Source organism: Diadema antillarum, unplaced genomic scaffold (genome assembly GCF_040938485.1).
Source record: "Diadema antillarum isolate AM-2024a unplaced genomic scaffold, OU_Dant_1.0 scf00000141, whole genome shotgun sequence".
Classification (NCBI taxonomy): Eukaryota; Metazoa; Echinodermata; class Echinoidea; order Diadematoida; family Diadematidae; genus Diadema; species Diadema antillarum.
In genome coordinates, this window is record NW_027271030.1 from 3,358,484 (window position 1) to 3,379,679 (window position 21,196).

The following is a 21,196-nucleotide window of genomic DNA, read 5'->3' on the forward strand; positions in this document are numbered from 1 at the left end:
TTTATGTCTATTTTCTTACAGTCCATGTCAGGGTGTATTATCTTCTAATAAACAGATACAATGTATTTAAAAAAGCTGATTTGAGGAATTGATAATAGATGCTATGTCAAAGATGAATTAACAAATTACATGAAATAATGAATAATCACTTTTAGCTAAATATTTAAACAGTGTTATGTACTTTAGCAAATTAAGGCTATGGTATTTGTTGGCTTTTCAAGAATATCTTTTTTGTATTCCTTGTATTTTTGTGCGAGGACACTTCAGGCAAGGTGCTCTTTAAACTGGTAGTGTTCCCTTTCTTTCTTCTATGCATACCGATTATCCTCTCCTGAGCCAGTGCATCAACCCCGGCTAGCGTCGTATATAAATGGTGTGCGTGGTACATTGAGAAGTCCCAGCCGTATAATGTTATAGCCTCTCCTCCTTCGTATCACAGAAATCATAGCTCCAGGCTAGATTACAGACAATGTCTAGCTGTCATCGGATGCATTCTCTTCTCCTCCTTTTTTATTATTTGATTACTAAAGAAAGAGAAGCAAACACCTTTCTCCTTGACATTTGGAATGAAATTGAAGCCAATTTAGAAAAAAAAAAAGGAGCAAAAAATGTGAGCAGGGGAAAAAATGCTTCGGTGTGATGATGGTGCCGAGCAGAACAATTTCGACACAAAGAGAAGCTGCAGGCTTCCGAGCAATCGTGTGGATATTTGGAAGATGGTTTGAATGAAATGTGAAGAAGATATGAAGAGATGGATGGGAAAAGAGAAAGAGAGAGAGATGAAGGGGGGTGGGGGATGGGGGAGGAGGAAGAGAATGAGAGATAGAAAAGGGTGATCATATCTCCAAATGTGGTTCTCTTCAACAACGTCTCATTCACGGGTGATGGAGTGATGAATGGGAATTCTCCCCAAAACCTCAGTGCCGGTTCTCTATACTAAAGGCCGCTGGGCAAATAATGATAACGTTGCCGAGTGTGCAGACGTAGCCCACGGCATTCTGGCTGTTCCGAATTGCGGCATCAGTTCCTTTGATTGGATATGGCTATACCACCTCCGCCTGTAGTGACTTTAGGGAAAGCGGACCAATCAGAGAATGTGAAATATGATTCAGAAAATACTGAAATACCACTTTCTGCTGCAGGTCACTGTCTTGTGTAGCATCTTGATTCCGCGGGCGGAGGGAGAATTTATTATTAAGCAACCTGATCAGTGTACTAGATTAGTGTGGGCGTGTCATTTGGAATTAAAATATCGGATGTGTTAGAATTATTAGCACACCAGTGGTTCATGTAAAATGGTGATGTTTTCTACATACTTTGAGAAGTGAGGGCAAATTGTGCATCACATTTTGGTATTTCAAGGTGTGTGTAACAGTCTACGTTGTTTGATATGTTATCCTGCTGAATTATATTGGCATATGTCTCAGAGTGGCTAATGCTCACTTTTTGGTTATGTAATTTGCACCTTCACTCTTTTTAATGTTAAAATATTCTGGAGTATAATCCTTTGTGGCCAAAGAATCTGAGTTTATTTAATTACGGTTGTTTTTCATATTTGAATTATCATGTAGATCAGAACTACAATGTGCAATACAGGCAAAAATATCACCCACTCTTCTTTTACAGTGCTCACCCATGCCTCTTGTATGATTTATGAAATTGCCACACCATTGTATATCCTATTTAAACCACACTGAAGTATGTTCTCTCCCAAAGTGTGCTTATTTTTTGAAATATAATTGTATATATGTAATTTGAAATAATCCTAGAGAGCACTGAAGTTACCATAAGTTTACAGAGACTCCAACTCTCCCGCTCTCGACGGGAGATCTCCCGTCGAAAGCCCATTTTTGCCAAATCTCCCGTTCTCCCACTTGGGATTTAATTTCTCCCGCCCTGTCTCTGTGTCTCCCGTTGGAAAGGATTTCTTACTTATTGGCATTGTATGTTGAAAAATAAGCCTTAGATAGCACGAGAGAGCATCTATAAGAACCCTAGAGCTTCCAGGGCCCTTAAGCGAGCCCTGGACCCCGGCCGCAAGGAACTTCGCACTCAGTGCACATCAATTAACTTGGAGTGTCCAGTTTGCTAGGGGTTTCAGGTGGGAGAATCTCCAGATCAGAAGGTGCTTGGGGTTGGAGTCTCTGAGTTTAGTAGCAAATTCATTTAGAGAAATAACTCGAGTTGGTGAGTGTATAACCCTTTCGAAGATCTAGTAATACATGAAGTTCATGGGGACATTGTGCTTAAAACCTTAGTGTAGTGTCTACAAAACCGAGTAATCTCCTACATTCTTGGAGTGTCTTTTCCCTTCAATAAATGCATAGTACAGGAGAAACCCTCTTAACAGTGAGCTTGCTTATAATGAGGCACCACTTGTGACGAGGTGAATCCAGGGGCCCTGTTTCTACTGCATTTTAGAAGAAACTTTTTCAGTAGAATATTGTACATCTGCGGCGTGCTCACTAATACAGGTTACTAGTAGTTATAAATTTTATACACTAAATATGGAGCCTGCTTCAACCCGTGTGTTGCGCAGGAAGTGGTAGGGATTTTGGCCGCTCGGTGGGGGAGGGGTCATTTTTGGGGTCGTCGATTATGTCCTGGGCTTTCCCCGTGGTCCCTCGTTGATCCATAAGTTTTTACTCATGTAGACCATATCATGCACAATACAATTTTGTCTTTCTCTTTATCTCAAAACATAAAAATTGAAATGATATCCCAGTACAGCACCCTGCTTGATGTTTCACAAACACATCCATCTCCCCCATCTCTCCAAAAACAACAACTACACTGAAAGACTAACTGCACACACAGAAAAGTCTAAAGAATTTCTTGCTCTCTGACAGGCAAAGCAATAAGGCAGCTTCACTATTCATATGTCATATGTGACCCTGCATCACAAAACAAACAGAAAGTCGCCAGACATGAAATTTGAGTTAAGAGCATATTCTGAAAGAGCAGACTTTAAGCTTTAACATGATGTATAACTCAAACCAAATGGACTTTCCTAACCTATCTAAATATTGGAAAGAAAGCACACACTCAGGAAAAGTGTGAACTGAGAAAAGAGGCTCTGAAGGACAGTGTCTATCCAAGCGCCTAAAACTTTACCAAGCCGTGCTGGCTGTGTGATGAATGGGACAAAAAAACAGAATGTAAACCACGGGAGTAACAACAATGAAGGGATTATTAGATTGAACTGAAATTAAGCATGCCTTATAAACACATTCTGTCCATAATTAATGCCAACTTCCTAAGCAGTAGCATTATCCTTTCAAAAGCTATTAGAGTTGAAAGTGAAGAGTATGTACATGGTTTTTAAGAAATGAAAAGGGGACTCTAAAGACACACCTAATCACACTATTCTACCAAAAAAGTTCGAGATAAACAGCTAAAAATCACACTTTCCTGCCTGTTTTATGATCCCAAATTTTAGCATATTGTAGAAGAAGACTTGCTCTTTCAGAAAATATGAAAAAGTCAAGATCGGCTAGGTTGACCCATTTCACCTATTTTCAGTCCTCACACAAAATAAGTGTGTGCGACTTTTTGTTCGTTTTGTGATGCACGGTCACATATGCACTCAAATGGAAAGACTGGTATTTTTTCCCACCATCAGCCTGAAGGTTCACTCAACATAACTTGTGTCTGGCTATAATTTTCAAGGAGAATGTACAGGCAAACAGCAGATCCTATCATACAGAATATAATAATGATATATATTTTCTCTCTTTTTTTTTTTTGGGGGGGGGGGGGGGAGATATTGTAAGTGGAATAGAGACTCCCCTGCGTTAGTTTTCAGTAAGAAACAGATTCATGTCCAGTCAAAGTGGACATTGAGAGATGGCATCATGGGAAGATGGGAGGGAGAAGAGACAGGTTGAATTAGGTGATCCGAGTATCCTCTCGGATCACCTTCTGTATCTGTACTGATTCTTTCTTTTTTTTCTTTATTTCTCCCCAAAAGTTGTGTAGAGGTTAGCTCAGAAAGTGCATTGTCTATGAATGTCAAACTTATACCATTTATGTATCGTGTCAAAAAGACGACAATCGAACAAAAATCAAAGTGATCAGTCGACCGTGACGTCACTATGACGTCATTATATGAAAACACATTCTCAATCATATATCATTAATGGAATGGAATTTTTCAATGAAATTTACGTCACATGTATTTCAAGTCAAGCTCATTCTAGTCATTTTCTCAAAATTCATCTCTACTCTAAAACGTGCGCGTACGCGCGCGTTGAAATATTTGTATGCTCAAATCGAGCTCAAAATTTTTTTGCACACGTTTCAGACCAATTGGAGCATTTTTTGAAAAATTGAAAAAATTGGACGGACGCGTACGCGCGCGCGCATATACGCACGCACAGCTCATATGCCATTTAAATTTCCAGTTTTTTCACTTTGATCGGATGTCTGTAATGTCAAGAAATATTTATACCAAGTTTCAAGTCAATCGGACTCAATATGACGTCATACGGGCCCGTAAAAGTTGAAATTCCGCGCGCGCGTCAATGGCGATATACAGTGCAACTATGCCAAAAAACCGCCAATTTTAAATCCGATTTTACTCGTCAGGATGGACGGTGACCCCCATTTTCTTTACATATTTTGAAAGCTGATGAGTTGTACATGTCATTTCATGGGGTGGCAATGCTGACAAAATGATTAAAAGATATCAAATTTCTTAATAAAGTAAAAAAAGTAATTTTTCAAAATGACGTCATCAAATTTCAAGTTTATTCGAGCGTATCTCACTAGTCCTTTGTCAATTTTCACCCAGATTTCAGTATGTTGTAGCTTATTTAATGTTCTTTCAAACATAAAATAACAAAATTTTGATTAGATAACGGTATCACCTCGTATAAATGGATTGAAAGTAATCTTGTCAAATTTGACCAGTTTACGTGTTATCTCTATGGGAGTGCAGTTTTTCTGGAAATGAAAATTGACATGATTATCTTTATCGAGCACTAGCTCACTTACCCTTCGGTAAATTTCTCCCAGATTTTACTATATTGTAGCTGAGACTTTACGCTACCGTAAGAGTGCCCTTCGTTTTTTCATACGATGTCGGGATCATGTCAAAAATTTTGGTTGAAATTCAAGCTTATCTTCGATGTATTAAGATATTTCTTTCTTTCTGCAACTTTCTTTGCAATAACTCAAGAAAAACGGCCTCTATCACTTTCATATTTTGCACATGTTTAGTTCATGTCACGTAAATTATTTCATAAAATAACAACTACTTGATCAGACGTCATCTTGGGTATGTAAATTAGGGTCAAAGGTCATAAGTGTTTCATCCTGTATCTTAGTGAATACATGTCCTACTCTTCCCATATTTTGCACACGAAAAGACCATGTTACAAGGATCATTTCACAAAATAACTACTTTTTACTCAGATGCCATCTTGTCTGTGCAAATTGAGGTCAAAGGTCATATGTACTTCTTTTTGTATCTCCGTTATGACGTGTTATCTCTATGGGAGGGAATTTTTTTTAAATGTGAAAATTGACATGATTGTCTTTATCGAGCACTAGCTCACTTACCCTTCGGTGAATTTCTCCCAGATTTTAATATGTTGTAGCTGAGACTTTGCGCTATCGTTCAATTGCCCTTCGTTTTTTCATACGAAGTCGGGATCACGATAAAAGACTTGGTTGAAATCAAAGCTTATCTTCTATGTATTGAGATATTTCTTTCTTTCTGCAACTTTCTTTGCAATAACTCAAGAAAAACACGCCCTATCACCCCCATATTTTGCACATGTTTAGTTCATGCCACGTACATTATTGCATAAAATAACAACTACTAGATCGGACAACATCTTGGGTATGTAAATTAGGGTCAAAGGTCATTAATGTTTCATCTTCTATCTTGGTGAATACCTGTCCTATCTTTCCCACATTTTGCACACGTATAGACGATGTCGCGAGAATCATTTCACAAAATAACCACTATTTCATCAGATGCAATCTTGGGAGTGCAAAGGTGGGTCAAAGGTCATATGTTCTTGTTGCTGTCTCTTCGTTATAATGTATACAAAATTTGGTACCAAACATGGCAGATATGACTCCCTTTGCTAAATGACAATGCAAACATAACACGGCCAATGTCTCTAAACACAGATGAAACTTGTATGGTCATGCCTATTGCGATCAGGACTCGAATCATTGATAAAAAAAAATCGGATCACCTTAATTTGTCAGTGATGACAAATTACAATCTCTAGTTGTAATGGGATCTGTCACTTCTATCACCATCCTGGGTAGACTCCCCCTGACCTGGAATGACCCCCTGTCATCTTACTAGTCTGTCAGATCAGACCCCAAATATGTCCCATTGTTTCAACAGGAGACATTGTTACAAAACCTTACAAGCAGATGGATGCACATGCAGTCTGGCCACAAAAGTATATTGACTGAGTTTTTATTTGGTTTGTGTTTTTTATTCTTCCACATTCAGTTGGACAAATAAAACATCACAGGTCTACATGTAGACACTGTTGTTTGATGAGCCGGTGCATCAACGAAAGAACAAGAAAAGTATTTAGAAGCTGATCAAGCTCACAAAACTTTTGAATGATATACTGTAGATGCCAGTCCTTCAAATATCATTGCAAATGAAGACGGCATTAACAAGGTCATTCAACATATTCCGTGATAGCAGTGTTATCTTCGTCGTCCTGTTTGCCCCAAAAGAAAAAGGAGGAATTGGGTCTCGACCCAGACTACGTTAGGACACATGTGCTGTCTGCTTCTGCTGCTGTTGCCAGTTTTCACTAACAGCTGTTTGCATGTAGGATCATAGGATAATCTGATTTGCTCTTCCAGAGATGGGGGGAGGATCTGTACCAGAGATCCATGTATACACACACACACACATACACACACACACATACACACACACACATACATACACACTGGTGGCTAGACGCATCAAGAAGGTAGCTCCTTGGATACCATACAAAGATGCCTTTGGAGTTGTTCTCCTGGTCTTGTACTGAGAACTTCATAGATCAGAGAAGAGACCGTCCATTTATATTAAGGTAAGACGTAAGGATTGTTTGAGACTTGCTCTGGGTCAGTAGCATCAAACATAGAGTGACTTGAAGACTGAGATGAGCATGTAGAGTAAGTATTGACTGTTTGCTTATAAAGTTTCATCCTTAGCTGCTGGCTTAACATCCTTATAGCATCATATCCAGAATTGGACTTTGCTGAGTACTGACGTAGATGTAGATGAAATGTCATTGCATGGCATTTCTGTCCACATCGGATCATCTCTATGATATTGTGTATAAGCAATGTGTATTGACACATTACGTGCATTACCAACTTACTTCTTTGGTTAAAAATCTATAGGTTTCCAAATGACATTCAGGGAATTTTTTTTGCAGTTGATATTAACTGGAAAGCTGTTTTGATTATGGGGTTGGAAAATCCTTTCTGAAACGTGGAAAGAAGTGTGATCTCAAATGCGTTTTAAAGAGCCAGAAATGTGTTCTTGTAGGGATGATAAATGCAAAGTCATTTTGAAACGTGTTTAGATCTCATTTCTGCCCATGCAAACACGATCTCTGCTCCTCAGGTTAAACAGTACAGTGGAGCTGTGTAGTGACAAGGAACTCCACTGAACTTGTTGGAGAGATGATGAATGCAGCAGCTCGATAAATGCGATCCGAAAAGCCTTTGCAAACGGTTTTAATGATGGATATTGTAACGTGTTTCAAACATTGGAAATATGATTATTCGCAGCCACAGTATATTACGCATGAATTCTCTAAAATATTGCAAAACAGATCTATGTGATTATCCGAATTTGCCAGTTTGAAGCCAGCATAAAATGACAACATGTCATGTATAAATTCTGATATCGAAGTAAACGAAAAATCTTAGGAATGTTTTTCATAAAGGATATTATCGATAGTCTGTTATAAACTTTGTTAAAGCAGTGAGACGGAGAAAATCAAGAGTGCCTCATTGACCCATTTTGAGGGACAGCATTAGAAGAGGATTCATAACCAGAACTAAGAGAAGTGTTTGATACAGAACATATCTGGGATTTGGGAGCGTGGCATGTATATATAGGATTTCCTACTAAACCACGCGGGCATGTCATGTAATGGCAATATACCCTGCGTATAAAGTGGTTGAACTCGAGAGTTTATCTTGAGTTATTCATGATTTATTCATGAGGTACTTGTGCATTGGGGTTGCTTCTGATATTGCATCCCCGGAACTTGCAGGTGATTTCTCGAGGAGTCTTACACGAGCAGCTCTGCTGAAGTGTTACGTGACAGTAGTTGTTGCTATGTCAGGTGAGCTGTTAGGTAAGCTTTCTGGTTTAAATCAAGAACAGCCCTTGTTTGAAAGGCATGCATAGAATTAAATATCAAAATCATCCAACTTTTTTTTTAGTGAATTAGTAAAGGGTCGTATCGAGTAGACACTTGCACTCAATACAGCAGTTAGATAGATTCATTAACATACTAACATTCCATATTTGTCAGGAAACTGACAGTTACCCTACAAGTGGGACCCATTTCTGATTTTATCAAAATTAATGGATGATTCTGGTTCAAATGCATTTTGCTTTCCCCCTCCAGCAAAAATTTCTAATAGATGAAATTTGTTTTGCTTGGGTTTGATGTTTCTAGGTCGAGCAAGCCTCAAGCATGCAGTATCTTGGGCATGCTATGCTGTTACTGTGGATTAAGCTTAATCATGATAGATACATACATGCAAATTAAATGTATGTACAGGGGACCTGTTCTCATAAATCTTCCATGTTTTCTTGTGTGAATATTTCTACCAATATCTTCTTATACTTTTCTATTCTATTTTATCTCCTAAGTTGATGGCTGTCTCTTTGTTAGAGACTGCCCTACGTGTTGCAAGATCTGCTAAAAAATTTTTTATTGATATTTAAGTATATTATAGTTTCAGTGCAGTGCATTTTTGTGCATCATTTTTTATGCCTGTTTCTACACCATTTTCAAGTTGTCCTTGATACAGTTAAGTCTTGAATAAAAGGAATGATAAAGGTTTCCTCAGAAATTGAATTTAAAATTTGAAGTCATGGAATTCAAAGTTTTTCATAGCTTATCCTCTAAGCCGTAATATTTGTTTCAATTGAGATGATGTAATGTGATGCCGTCTCAAAAGCTCCTGTTAACCTACACTCAAGTCTTTACTAAATTTTCTCTTTGTGGCATGAAATCAAAAAGAAAAAAACTTATTTCCTAAATACAGCAAGGTTTTTGTTTGTGTGTGTTGCCGAACCAAGTAGGAGTTATACATTTTTTTTCTTAGGAGACGGGGGTTAGGGAGTGTAGTTTCTTACCTGTCAACCAGAGCCATGATTTTTAACATACTTTTTAGACTAAAATGAACTTATTGGAGAGTTGTCACACAGAGGGCTATGTCAAAAATTATACAACACCTATTCAGAATGTAGCTATCCGATTGGTCGATTGCCCATCACGTGACATTTAGTGAAAGGCTCCATTGCACGCTCTGGTTGTCTCAGCAGTGCAATTTTGTTTGACCAAAATGTTCCATTGCACGCGCTCTGATGTCACAATAAACAAACATGTGCCGCGCGCACTCAACAATTGCAAGCATGCTTATAAGCGCGTACTTTTGTCACTCATTTTTGTAAACAACTTCGTTTCACATACGTACGTACACATGTTCATACACGGTGACTACGACTGTGAGGCTATGCTCATTTGTCTTTCACGGAAAATGGGAGCCATTTCCGTGCTAAATTCAAGAATCTGTGAGTACCAAATCTGTTGACGTTCGAGGTGTTGTATAAAACAAATAGTGTATGGTCTTTACTCGTGCAATGGAACAAGATTTTGCACTCGGTGAAAGATGAGGCGCACTATTCAACTCGGCTTCGTGTCGTTGAATAGGGCGCCTCTATCTTCCACCTCGTGCAAAATCTTGTACCATTGCACTCGTGACCATTCACTATTTGTATACTATTTTAGTCTTTATACCCCCGCCAAACGAAGTTTGAAGGGGGTATATAGGAATCAGCGGACGGTCGGGCGGTCGGTCGGGCGGTCGGTCCGTTGCAAATCTTGCGTCGCGAACTACTTCCTCAGTTTTCAACCGATTCCCATAAAACTTGGCACAGATGTGTGCCTTGGGTTGTAGATGTGCAAGACGTATTTTTTGACAGTACCCAAAAGTATGTTGCCATGGTAACGGCATATTATGGGCAAAAATGGGTACAAATCTTGCGTCGCGAACTCCTCCCACAGTTTTTGATCAATTTTTATGAAATTAGGTACAGATGTTCATCTGAATATGTTAATGTGCAAGACACATATTTCCGCAGTGGCAAAAAGTGCGTTGCCATGGTAACGGCATGTTATTGGTAAAATATAGGGCAAAATGCTTCATGGCAAAACTGCTTCATCAGTGTTCTTCCAATTCTCATGGAATTCATATTGAATGTTTGTCTTAGGATATAGGTCAGCATGACACATTTCTTGACAGTGACAAAAAGTATGTTGCCATGGTAACAGCTCACATATTATGAGCCAAAATGATGGAAAATTTTGTGTTGCAGACTACTTCCTCAGTTTTTGCCCAATTTCCATGAAACTTGGTACAGATGTGTGCCTTTGGTTGTAGATGTGCAAGACGCATTTTTTGACAGTACCCGAAAGTACGTCCCATGGTAACGGCATATTAATGGCAGAAGATCAAGGAAAGATCTTGCGGATTTAACTACTTCCTCAGTTTTTTGACCAAAGCTTATGAAATGTGGCACACACCTTGATCTTGGTGGGAAGATGTTGAAGACATATTTTTCGGACGTGTCGGAAGCTGCGTTGCCATGGTAACGGCATATAAATGGCAGAAGATCAAGGAAAGATCTTGCGGATTGAACTTCTTCCTCTGTATTCGACTGAAGCTCATGAAATGTGGCACACACATTGGTCTTGGTGGGAAGATGTGCAAGACATATTTTTTGGACGTGTCGGAAGCTGCGTTGCCATGGTAACGGCATATTAATGGCGGAAGATCAAGGAAAGATCTTGTGGATTGAACTACTTCCTCAGTTTTTGACAAAAGCTTATGAAATGTGGCACACACAATAGTCTTGGTGGGAAGATGTGCAAGACATATTTTTCGGACGTGTCGGAAGCTGCGTTGCCATGGTAACGGCATTTAAATGGCAGAAGATCAAGGAAAGATCATTCCTTGGGTAAGACTGTCGTCACGGGGTGGGGGTATTAATCACCTTCAGTGATATTTCTAGTTTCATCTTGCTTTGTCAGCACTGAAATTCATAACTTTGGAATGGATTGTCCAATTTTCCTTAGACTTCACTGATGTGTTCTACAAATATTTCTGCATTCACTCAATCCAGATGGAGTACTGTAAAAGTGGAAATTTTCGTGCATTTCGCGCAACCAGAAACTAGCACGAAAATAAAAGCACGCAAATATTTTTGCTTGCCTTATGTTCCAGTAGTTGATGTCTTGATTCCGCAGAATTAAAAACGACTGAAACTCTTCTTACCCTGCCGAGCGCGAAAATATCCACTTTCACAGTATATGGTTGGGCATAATTTCCCTTTAATTTAGAAACAAAACAAAAATAAGCAGAGAGTAAGGAGCAAAGGGCACTGCGCACTGGAGATATGTGTTTTGCCCAAAGGCAGCTGCATCACCAGACTTGCGGGAGAAGGTTAGAAGCTGCTGAATTCGTTTCAGGCCGTGCTGCGAGAACCAACGGAGCGACCGACTAGGAGTGCATCCCCGCTTAGCATTGATCCTGGCCACTAGAAGGATCCTATGCCAGCAGAGATGCCCGAGAACATAAATAAATAGTGACCGAGGCTGCCTTTTTCCACGAGCAGTCACATATAAGGGCACTTGAAATTCATGACGGCGGTTCAATGTCCGCCTGGCGGTGCTTGCACCCGTTCCTCTCCTCGTACTTGCCTTGCTGCCTGTATCTCAGATTTATGGTCTTGCCTTGAGAATCTGCTGATTTTTCACCTCAACTTGCTCCTGTCACTCCTCTCGTTCCCTTCCCCCATTCATTGCCATACACTCCTGATAAAGGTTATGTTGAGTTTTGTTGATGTTTATACAACAGCACCCATTTCCTTACTTTTGTGCTGCATGCCCACAGCATTAAATTCATTCACTCGGTACACTTGACCACCAGATGTCACAGAGGATGAGCAAAAGGAGATGTTAAAGAAACTATTTCATTCCCTCTTTCGTCCCTTCAACTAAACTCTTGACAAAGAATGAAATATTCAAAAGAATCACTGTCTTTTTGTGCTGAGTTGAAGTGAAATGCATATCAGTGATCACCTCTTTATGATCAATGTAATCAATGTAATGGATTATAAAACATCATGTACAGTAGCAACCACAATTGGGTAGGCCCTATGCTCTGATGATGCAATATTTCCTGCCTACCTTTGTGGCTAATATTTTCAGTTTTGCCTTTGCATACTGGAAATTGTTTATCTCAGCATTATTTCACACATTTTATTTTGTATATGAGTTCATTTTAGAACAAAAATTGACACTTTCTGCAAGCATATGATAACCATGTTTTCCCTTAAGATTTAAAAAGATGACAGAATGACTCTCAAAGAATGATTTGTCTTAAGATTTAGATAGATTATAGCTATTTTCATTTACATTCAAAGATTCAAAACATGAGAGTGTTGCCTGCCCGACAGAAGGGTCCTAGCATGAAACTTCACCTCCAAATCAAAATTTTTGTGTGTGACATAATTTGACCGAGTTTTGAAAACTCATATGATGCAGTCATCACTTTTTTTTTTTTCTTTTTTTGAGCTCACAAACCTTAGGGCCCTTCTGCTGGGTATGTGACATGTATAAAAAGGACTCATGTTTTAAAGTTTTCTTTAATTTGCTACGATGTTTTTCACAGTTTTCATATATAGTACAAGTGTCAGATCCTTCCATTTTGCATGCTGACACAGTTTTCTCACAGTTTTGTTTGTTGAAGCAAGCATGAGGGTTCCATTCGGCATCAGTATCATTGCTCCGGAACAATCTGGCTCTGTTCCCGCAGCCCAATAACAACATATAACATCTGCTTATTCCCAGCAGTTTTTGTAGTTTCAAGTCTGACGTAGCAGTCAAGCAGCAAAGCCATTTCCTTCCTCTGGTATTCGGCGGACAGACAGATTGGTATCTCAGACTGTTGGAATGTTGGCTGTGTTAAAGATCCAGTCGCGTAGGGATTTATGGGTGGCCGGATTGGGGTACATTAAAAAACCATGAATAGCGCCAATCAGCGAATACGTGCATCAAAGTGTATGTTCATCGTTAACTGTCACCTCCAGTCAAGATTCTTTGGCTGTGTGTGTGTACTTTAATACACAAAGGTCATCGATAGAGCTTTACACAATTCATTACAGGGATTCTCAAATATATCCCAAGCTTGTCCTACTCCATGGCATCCCCACACTACTTGGACTTTAACTGATACAGAGTGGAGGTTACTTCTGGAGTGGAGGTTAATTCTCAAGAATCAGTATTGTGATGTAAATAGTAGGTCTGTTCATACCTATCATGAAATTTTACTGTTATTCAAATACCACAGTACATTGTATTTTGCCTGGAATTTAGTAATGTAAATGCAAAAACACAGCAAAATACATTGCAAAATACCACAGTATTTTAGGGATTGTAATTCACAGTTAGTGCGGGATGGAAATTCAAAGTATGTGTCATATGAGTGTTGAATTGTGTCACGAAATACCACCCACCATACAGCGTTGTATTTCTCATGTTACCCGACACACTTCCCATCTCCTCCCCATAGGAGATACACACATGCACAGTGCTTACCTCAAAAAAAGTTTACATTCGGTCCAGCAATACCACGGTATTTCTCAAATGAGAATGGTACCAACTGGTGGTATCTGTTACCGTGGTATCTATTTACATGTACCATGGTATTTTGCTACTAACGAAAAAGATAATTAACAAATTACTGTGGTATGTACAGTAGTACGGTATCATGGGAATTCGTATGTGAAAGTACATTGTACGTAGTGGTACAAGTTTATTACAAGAGGAATTGGGTCTGATGTTGCAGAGTGCTGTATGTATCCAAGGCTGCCTAAGGTCATGGGTCATGTTTTGCGACTCAGGTTTCTAGGTGGCCTCTGGAACAGCAAGAAGGGCCTTGTTACAGCATCCAGAGGAGTGGGGAGGGTTTGCATTCCTTGTGTTTTACGTGATTAAAGACACTGTAAATCTTTAATATACTTTATATGTTTTTTTTCTGAAAACCTTAACTTTGAGCAAGTAGGGAGGATGATAAAGGTACATATACTTAATAAGTCATGTGACAAGTTTAGTCTTGCTTCAGTGAAAGAGACATTCTCATTTGATCATGAGCAACTGCATCATAGGCTGCGTTTATCTAAAATTTTTCAGAGGCAGAATCACGATCCTAAATGCATTTGAGGCATTTTCAAAGGTTAGATAAACGCAACCGTGTTTTCAAACGCGTTTAGGAACGCCGTTTTGAAACGCCTTTCAAAGGGCGTTTTGAAACACGTTTGAGACCACGATTGCCGTTCTGTGAGTAGATAAACGCAATGCCGTTTTGAAACGCGTTTATATCTCAAGGTCAAATCCCAGCTGTTTCCGGTTGTGCTCTCTGCCCATTATTTGTGTGTGACTGATGAGGCGTGTTTGGTGGTATGCAGTTGACCTTTACTTCCCGGGTCAAATGGCACAAATTAGCTACCCAGTGACACCACTCGAATCGCGATTGTAGGATGTAGGTTAGATAAACGCGGCACCCCGAGAATCGCATTTCAAACCACGTTTGCAAACACTGTTACAAACGCGTTTGGAAACGTGATTCTCTCTCTCGAGTTAGATAAACGCAGCCATAATGTGAATAAAATTATGGCCTAAAAAGATGAGTTTAAAAACTCCTTTCCAGTTTTGCTATCTTCACTGTAACTTCTCCCTAGATTCTAGGACTTGGTCATATCTTTTCATTTGAGACAAATTGAATGTATAAACTAAAGGGCTATTTTCTCAATTCATCCGGATATCTTTTTTTCCCTTCTAATCATGCACTAGCATTGTTTGTTAATAGATATGGTTCTTACAGAGTTTTTGGAATGTTTGATGAAAATTTAAGTGACAATTTTCATATCCTGATTCCATTTTTCTAGAATTAAGTATTATCTAACAAATATTTTGAGATTGGTGCATTTTAGTTCAAAAGAAGGACATTATTATCAGTATAGTCATACATTGATCCCTCTTAACTTTTTTTTTTTTTTTTACTCTACTGTGTTTAGTGAAACTTGGCTTAGGCTTTCAAAAAATTTGTAATTTCTCTATTTTTTTTTCTTTAATAGAATGAGTATATTCTGGTGAGACTGTAGCTGCAAAATTTTTATCTATAAAAAAATTGTTGAATATTATGTGTCGACCTTCGTGGGAAGAAAATTATCCTTTCACTCTATCTGAGCTGTAAGTAATTGAGGCCTTGGAGTTGCTGGGAACCAATGGTTACATCACAGTGATTAGAGTTGAATTAATGTAGCATTACATGACTCATAGAGAGTAGTAACCAGTAGATGAATCATGGGTGTTATAACATTAGAGGTATAGAAAGGCATTGTCTGGATTACAGTAATGTCATTCTCGCTCTCTTCCAGTCATGATATGTTTAACCCATTGAGGATGGGCTGATTTTGCTACAACATGCATTTCCCAGCAATGCACTCGCCCGAGTATACTCGAGACTTGTCCTCAATGGGTTAATAGGGCTTTTCAGTAATGTATTGCAATGACGGGGAAGACTCCAGGGCCAGGCAACTTTGGAACAGGTCCCCTTTCCTCTATTACAAGTGTTATAACTACCTCCACCAAGGAGTTTTATGTTTTGATGGTGTAGATTTGTTTGCCTGTCTTTTTATTTGTCTGTCTGTTTTGCAAAATAACTCAAAGACTTTGGAATGAATTTGGATGAAATTTTCTTTGAAAGAAAACTTGAGGACACTAGGGACGGATGATTAAATTTTGGCAGTGCTCCAGGGCCCCCATGTCATAAAGGGTTGGTTATGATGGCAACTCTTGCTGGAATGGCAATTGTCATGGTGATGATCGACAAGAATCCAGCTTCCTGATTGGCTGTTGCTATGGGTAGTTGCCATTCCAGCAAGAGTTGTTATCCTATCAACTTTTATGAAATGGGGCCCCAGATCACCGTCTGGATCCAGGAATTTGAATTTTTTAAGGGACTCTTTATCATTGGGAAATAGGGTTGAGAAACAAAAGAATTCAAGCTGCATGTGTCTGGGGTGTGCATATACACACACTGAGTGTGCAAGAAGCTTAAAGGTAGGAAGAGATAGTGGAAGAGATTTTTTGTCATTGAGAAATGGAGGCATTTTTAGCATATGTGTATATGGGTGGAAATGAGCTGCTTTGTGGAGATCTGTACACTCAGATTGCTTTTCTAGTTGTTATTGCTATTACCATTATTATGCAAAACCAAGACATTCTATACGTGCAATCTCCTGCCAGATTTAATCCAATATGAAATTGTTTTAATGTATAAAAAAAAATGAGGTATGACTGCAAAGAAAGCTGGTTTTTCATCCATAATCATATCAAAAGGAAAAGTAAATCCAGTGTCTTAGTTGCAATTATCCTATTGAGGGAAGAGGTGCATTGCTGGAAGGCTGATATTTTAGAAAGGCAAAGTGCTAATGTCTTGTATACTGAAAAGATTTTCATGCCAGACTCAAAACTATTTCTTCTTCGGTACTTTTGGAGCAAGTAATTCTATACAAATTCCTCTACTCTTTAGTATGAGTGTAGTGTAATTTGCTTGTCCACATTATGAGGAACGTATTCATAACAATATATGAAGTTGAACAATTCTGGACAAAACTTGGCTATTTTCTCTACCATTATCTCAAAGTAGATATTTCTCTCTCAACATTGTTTTATTGGCAATGTATCATCGATTGTTTATATTTTTGTTTCTACTTTAGATAGTAGATAGGTCTATTGTAGTTGATAGCCATTGCCTAAAGCTACAATAAACCGCAGCAAAAATACACAGTGACCAATTACGTCATGGAGCATTTTGAGAGCCAACATTTCTGTTGGGATTTGCAACTGATGGATGTGCCATGGGCTTTTGACAACATGTCTCTGTGAACGGATTACGCTGATTCCCTAAATCCTTATTGATGGCAGGCCTTGCCTGCATGTTTTATTTGATTTCTTGGATGTATTTGGTCATTAATCTACCATGATTAGTGTCTTTTATTGTGAGCAGAGAGAGACAAGGAGGTAACTTGACATATGACATCTTTTCTAATGTTCATCTCTCTTTTATCTCTCTATTTGTACTCAAATTGCCATTATTGCTATGAACTTTTCTTCTCTTCATCGTAGTTAAATCTGATATTTTTCTCTTTTGTACTGTCCGATGCTTTGTCTCCATTTTTCTTCTTTTTTTTTCTTGTTTTCCTTTTACTGTGGTTTTCATTATTGCAGTTGAGAATTTTTAGTCTTTCCTTTCCACTTGAAGCATGTCTATTCCTGTTTATCTGCCAAATTGTCCTTCATGGATCCTCCTTTTTTTCTGTGTCTTTTGTTAAATCCATGATGCACTTTTGTTCCTTTGTCTCGTGTCATCTCCTCCCCCTCTCTCTCTGATCGTTTTCACTTGTACCGAGAGTGCATAATTTGAAACACTATAATGTAATGACACGTCACTTGAATCATGATTCAAATTTGAATCTTGATTCAAATTACGCAATTTTGCTGTATGAATGCAAACTGGAATCGTGGAGAGCGATTTGAATCGTAATTCCAATTGTGATTCTTATGATGGTCTGGAGGTGTTTTCCTATCTCAATTCGCCAGAATTATGGAACAAAACAGTTGTGTGTATGGATTGACCTTCAAGTCATGTTTTGGGGGTGGACCTTACTTTGACTTTTCAACCACATTTGCAAAAAAAAAAAATGTGCTTCTCAAATGCTCGCACTGCAGTTAAAGTGCACCCTGCTTACTGCTTAAGAGTTAGTTATTGAAACTAAAAAGAAGCCACACCTCCCCTCCTTGCTCTGAAATTCAAATCGTCAAATCTGCGAGGCATTTCTTGGTCCTGTGTACAGACGATAATTCAAATCGTGATTGTAATCGTAATTGTAATTCAGCATTGCAACTGCGTTTCTCGACTGGTGTGAAAAGGGCCTCTGCATACCTGTCTGTCTGTCTGTCTGTCAGTCTCTAGAGCTGCCTCACTTCAACTCTGTTCTTGAATATGTATCTTTATTTCCTGTTTCTTCATTTCATTCTGTCACATGTTGATCAACCATCCTCTTTTCATCCCTCTGCAAAAGTTCTTTGAAACCTGCGGTCCCTGCATCCATGAATTTCTGTCCCTCTCGAGTAATAATTCCATCCAGCATTGTCCCTCTTTTATCGGATCCTCCATCTATCACCGCTCCTCATTCCATTCCGTCTCTCGCTCCTTCAATCTTGTTTATCCCGCTCTGTCAATGAGCATGTCGGATGTCCCCTCCCGATATCGGATTGGACTTGAATATTCATGATGTAATTGTAGACACTTGGCCGGTCTCCTGCAGTGCTTCTGGGTTGGGTGATAGAGGGAAGGTGAGCTTTGTCTAATTAAAGTGTCCGATGATTAGACCGTCATGGAGATTTTTTTTTTCCGTACAAGAACAGCACCTGATGAAGTGAGATGCACTGAGGTGCATTTGTTCTGTCTTTAGTTCACCGTAAGCTGTTATTGGTAGGTTGTATTCAAGCAGTCTGTGAGAGATAGTCATAGACTGAGTGTTTTATCTATATTACACTCCACTGCCCTGTACATATCACAAGTGGGTAACCTTACACAGTTTCTTCCATGTGGGACTACATTACAGCATTTCAGTCAGTTGACCCAAATGTAGTTATGTGATAACTGGGTTCCAGCTTTGGTTCTGCTGCTGCTGTCACTAATGCTTCACAGAGTTAGTGTGAAATGATGTTAATGAATTGAAGTGCGTGTGGTCTTTTTTTTTTTCCCCGGCTAACCATCACAGTAATTCCCCGTGGATGGTTACGCCATACCCTCTCAATGTTTCTTCAGAAAGAGTGGAACACAGAAGAAAGTGAGATAAAAAACAACTACATAGTTTTCCACCTTATGTATTCTACAACAGTTAACATGATACCTGTGTTACTCAGGAAAGATGAATCATCTAACTGTCCACACTTGCTTAATTATTTAGCCTGTGCATTAACTTAAACTTTAACTGCAGAGAGAAAAATACATGCAGTATCTTTGAAACATTTCCCAAAATGCAATATGAACTTTTGCTAGTAAAACCTATTCATGAGCTCACATGTCTGTCTGTAATTAAGTGCCTCAACTTTTTCTACAGATTACCCTTTGCAAGATTACATCACCAACCATAATAGCTGAATACATTTGCACATTAACTATTTTGATATTGATTGATAATAGGGCTTTCCCAAAGTTTGCCATTAATTGTATAAAAAGGGAAATTCAGTGTGGCAGAGTACCTCTGCCTTTCTCCTGGTGAAGGGGACCAAGGGAAAAGTCATCATCATCATCATCATCATCACCATCATCATCATCATTATAGTCATCATCATCATGCTCATCCACTGTGATGGATCTAATTCCACCTGTTGTACATTACAATGACATTGTAATTATTCTATGTCTTATGGCTTTAACTGGTTTCCTACTCTTTTTCTGTCAGCGATGAATCAGAAGAAAATGCACCTGTTGGAGTTCATATATTTCTCAATGTTGTCTATGTTTTCTAGGCAGCATCCTTTTTTTTTAATTTGGAGTGCAATACAGTGTCATTCTGTACCTTGCTTGAATCCTGCTTTTTACTTCAAGTTGTCTATGTTTTCTAGCATTCTTTTTTATTTGGAGTTCAATACATTCATGGAGAGTGCCATTCTGTACTTTGCTTGAATCCTGCTTTATTTCTTCATCGTTCTTTTCGATAGAATGACAAATTGACGCGAGAGGAACGAGCTGCCGTCCGCATCCAGGCCTGCTACAGGGGACATCTGGCTCGCAAACAGTACCTGCAGCTTTTACTGCAGCAATTCGACAAGGTATGAGTCTTTTTTTTCCTGGTGTATCACAAAGCAGAGGCTCATGTTAGTAGTTCAGAGAATTAGCTTGTTTGCCAGGACATTAGGAGTTTGTTCATATGTGGCTGCATGTGATTGTCTATATAGTGCTTGCCAACCCCTCTCCATGCTTTCATTTTTTTTTTTTGTGAGTAAATGTTGTTGGTTATGGCACATGTTTACCCATATTTCTCCATATTCTATCAAATATTACAGAGTTGATGTCTCTGCACAAAATCAATACATTGTACATACATATATGCACGCGTACCACATAGGGGTGTACATACATACATACATACATACATACATATGTATTCATATTTATATATTTACAATTACTTGAAACTATTTATAAAACAATAAGGACACAAATTCTAGTGTTGATCGGTAATTCAAAGACACATAGAGGGCGATGTATATAAATGCTATCCCTTTCTGTCACCCAGAGCTTCTGAAAAGACTTCGAAAATATTTTTGGTGTATCTTGATCATTTTCATATGATATCAATATGTCAGAGCTACAGTGTATGCCACACTTCCATTTCCCAGTACTGTGATAGTACCCATATACTTTTGTCCAATTAAGACTCATCAATATTTTTTTAAAAGGGATAACAAGCTACTTTTCTTCCATCACACCAGTAAGTTTAAATTTGAAGGGACATTATTGACATCAGAATTCGTCAGAATTCATCAAAATCATCATTACTATCATCATAAGATGTGGACCGATTTGTTTCAGTTGGTGCGTACCATACCGCTGAACCATACACGGCGAACTTTCGTCTGCCACCAATTTATACATTCATGCTCGTAGTGGGTCAATGACATCATCTTAAATCATGATGATAACTTCCCCGCCAGCTTATCTGGGCAGATTTGAAGATCTTTGGGATGATAGACAGCAGCGTGACAGTACTTGGTATCCTCGGAGATACCTCACGTTCCGTCCTTGTCTCCGACATTTTTTAGAAAACGGA

General features: G+C 38.8%; 1 protein-coding gene across 1 annotated transcript in view; it reads left to right on the forward strand.

Annotated features, from left to right (window-relative positions):
* LOC139721344 (uncharacterized) overlaps positions 1–21,196 on the forward strand; it is a 129,768-nt gene that overhangs the window by 54,228 nt on the left and 54,344 nt on the right. Inside the window, exon 3 of the mRNA XM_071632660.1 lies at positions 20,085–20,195. The gene's annotated coding sequence lies outside the window, so the exon portion shown is untranslated. The remainder of the gene's footprint in view (positions 1–20,084; positions 20,196–21,196) is intronic.